This window comes from Papio anubis, chromosome 1 (genome assembly GCF_008728515.1).
Source record: "Papio anubis isolate 15944 chromosome 1, Panubis1.0, whole genome shotgun sequence".
In the NCBI taxonomy this organism is placed as follows: domain Eukaryota; kingdom Metazoa; phylum Chordata; class Mammalia; order Primates; family Cercopithecidae; genus Papio; species Papio anubis.
The window spans coordinates 136,463,877-136,467,585 of record NC_044976.1 but is presented as its reverse complement, the minus strand read 5'-3'; positions in this window follow the sequence as shown (position 1 = coordinate 136,467,585).

The following is a 3,709-nucleotide window of genomic DNA, read 5'->3' as shown; positions in this document are numbered from 1 at the left end:
GCTTCTCCCCTCCCCTCGCCTTCCCTTCCCTCCGGCGAGGCCGCCCGGGGCTCCCATTGGCTCCTCGGCCTTTTGAATCATCCCCGGCGCTGTCGATTGGTCGCGCGCAGTGGCGCGTCCGCCCCGCCCCGCCCCGCGCGGAGGCCTGCAAGCCGGGAAACTCAGCCTGGTGGGGCGGTACGGCGCCTGGCGTTTGCTGCTGCCTTATCTAGGCTGCCCAGGCGCCTTCGCAGCGCACGGAGCCTGCGCGCTCCCGCCCTTTGCCTCCCGGCGCTCGCAGCAGAGTGTCTGGGGTGCCAGGTGGCTTGGCGAACGAGATTTTTTCTTTTTAAGCTACAAAGAAAACTAATACGTTCTTAAAGTGATCACCAAAGATCCGAGCTCGAAAGCGTTTCTCGGTAAAACACTGTGAGTGTCCTCCTCAGCGTTTTAAAATCCCACAGAAGCCCCTGGACCAAGCAGCGGCACCGAAGACAAGCAGGGGCGCTTTTGTCTCCGCGACCGCTGAACCTGCGTAGAAGCGGACCCGGACGGATGCTGGGGCCGGCGGCGGGAGGGAGGAGGAAGAATGGCCGAGGACTCCTACGACCCACGCTGCGAGGAGGGGCTCGATTGTTACCCGAGATGCTGTCGAGATGCAGTAGAAAATCCCCAACACCGCGGAGCGTGGAACAAGAAGTTTTATGCGTTACACACTGAAACACAACTTGACCGGCAACCCACAAGCCTGGTTTTAATTGAACCCCAAAATGCTGAATCATGTCATTGTTGACTCCGAATCTGTTACGGATCCTAAACTTTTTTTTTTTCCTGCTAGTTTTCATTATCAGTTAGTTGATTTCCTTCCTCTGAGGTCGAGAGTTTAAAGCAGTCCATTGAAGTTCCCTATTTTGCAGTGTGGTTTTAATCAAAGTATTTCTTAACACCCTAACTAGGTATATTTAGGTGAATTGCTATTTTGGAAGCACTGTCTGTTAAATTGGAATAATGAATAGAAGTTTTCATCTATAGCCAAGCTTCAGCTTTCGTTCTCTCATACTCAGAACTACAAAACACCCAGGTTTACTTCTTTAAATTAAAAAAAAAAAAAGTGAATACATCGAGTTTTCTCAGTCATTCACATGCAGTGTGAATGAGTTCATAAGAGCCTTTCCTGAGAACAAGTTCTGACATCGAATTGTCATTGTCATCGAATTTGCCCTTGGTGGAGATCTGTGCAACAGAAATGCACATTGCACTCCAAAGTCAGAAAATCTTTTATTTTTGACAAATCCTCAAGTCTCAGTTGTCTTAACCCTTAACGTAAGATAATATTAGTCCTACCTCATAGAGTTTTGCAGTAAATTACACAGAAATAAAAGCGCTTATGGGGACCTAAGACAGATCCTATCCCAAATAGCCAAGCAGTGCTACACTATTCGTTTCTCATATGTTCTACCCAGAATCAAGATGTCACTGGATTTCCCTTGAGGTAGACATTTCCTGGAAGATTTCCACTTGTGAAATAAAAGAAGATTCGTTTCCAAAAAACAAAAAAAAACACCTGGCCAGGCGTGGTGGCTCATGCCTATAATCCCAGCACTTTGGGAGGCCGAGGTGGTTGGATCACCTGAGGTCAGGAGTTCGAGACCAACTTGGCCAACATGGTGAAATCCCGTCTCTACTAAAAATACAAAAATTAGCTGGGCATGGTGGCGAGCACCTGTAGTCCCAGCTACTCAGGAGGCTGAAGCAGAAGAATTGCTTGAACCAGGGAGGCGAAGGTTGCAATGAGCTGAGATCACGCCACTTCCGCCCAGCCTGGGCAAGAAGAGTGAAACTGTCTCAAAAACTAAATTTTTAAAAATTGTAAAAGGCTTATTTTAAAGATCAGGTTTATAAAGTCTCATCATAACAAAATGAAGTCAAAACTTTGTAAATTAACTAAAGTCAGCTTAGCTAACATTTTACCTAATTACTAAAGACATTTTTAAAACAAAACTGATTTGACATCAGGCAAACTAAGCAATAATTTTTGTTCATTTCTACTTCATGGACTCAAACATACCATGAAAAATCAGATCTATATGTAGGCTGCTTTCTCAACAAAGGAACTGTTTGGTATTTTTCTCTTCTTTTTTTAAGACTACAAAAGGCTGTGTAAACTTGGAAGTGGGGAATTCTCAGAAAGTTCTCAGAAAGATGCTTGTCACTCACAACTAGCAAGTTGTGGGTTTTCAGAATCTATAAACTAAAAGTCACTTAAAGGTCCACATCTTGGCACCATGGTTGTTAACGAGGCCATGAGTGGCGAAGTCCCTTTCCCTTCCGTCATTTACATGACGAAAGCAAAGCAGAACCCTTCAGTACTGCAACTAAAGCCAACCAAAACACACATGTGGCCAGGAAGCTTTCATATATGAAATACAGGAACCCCCAGTGGAATGCATTCCAATGTGGCAGTTATTTGGCCCTGGTCTCCAGAGGATCTTGGCTCCCAGGATTAAAACATCTCTTTCAGGAAAGAGGTATAGGTAAAATTTCACGTGGCATGAGATCCAGCTGGATTCCTTTGGTACTGTTACATAAGGAACAAACTTCTGTATGCTGCAAACTGCAGAAAGCCTTTATTCACAAGGTAGAGGTACCTCAAAAGTTGTCTGATAAAAACACATTTCGATTGATGGTGTTTGGTATGGTTTCTACTCACACAGAAATGGAGCTCGCAATTAACATGATGCATTAATTATGTCCATCTCAATAGCGATTTTAACATTATTTGAAACTTCTGCATACTGTATGTATATTTGCAGCACTCATCCTCTCTTCTTATTTTCTTTTTCTTTCTTTTTTTTTTTTTCTTGAGATGGTGTCTCCCTCTGTCACCCAGGCTGGTGCACAATGGCACGATCTTGGCTCACTACAGCCTCCACCTCCGGGATTCAAGTAATCCTCTCACCTCAGCCGCAAGTAGCTGGGGTTACAGGCATGCACCACCATATCCAGCCTAGTTAAACATTTTCAATATTAAATATTTATTTATTTAATACATAAATTAGAAGGGGAAACTATTTGAATAGATGAAGCTAAGTATACTGCTTCAGTGGAGGAACTTAGAAGACGTGGGATATGTGTGCTTTAATGACGACGATAGAGGGAAAAAAGCAGCAGTAGGATACGATGTAATAAAAATGATAAATAACCTTTATTTATTCAGTTTTTACCTCACCCAGTTGCTGCTCAGAGTGCTCCCTGTGTTCTAACTGATTTACCCTCATAAAAACTGTCCCAGGTAGGTGATCTTCTAGTTGAAGAAACTGAGGAGGTTAATACTTCCCCAGAGTTACCCAAGGCAGTCTGGTTCCATTGCCTCCCAAACCAATTAGCAAAGTGCAGGAGTTCTCAAGGTATGGTCCTTGCTCAGCAGCACGGCTTCCCCTGGGAGCTTCTTAGAAATGCAGCTTCTGGCTGGGCACAGTGGCTCACGCCTGTAATCCCAGTACTTTAGGAGGCCGAGGCGGGCAGATCACTTAAGGTCAGGAATTCTAGACCAGCCTGGCCAACATGACAAAACCCTATCTCTAATAAAAATACAAAAATTAGCCGGGCATGGTAGTGCACGCCTGTAATCCCAACTACTCAGGAGGCTGAGGCAGAAGAATTGCTTAAACCTAGGAGGCAGAGGTTGCAGTGAGCCGAGATTGTCCCACTGCACTCCAGCCTGGGCGAT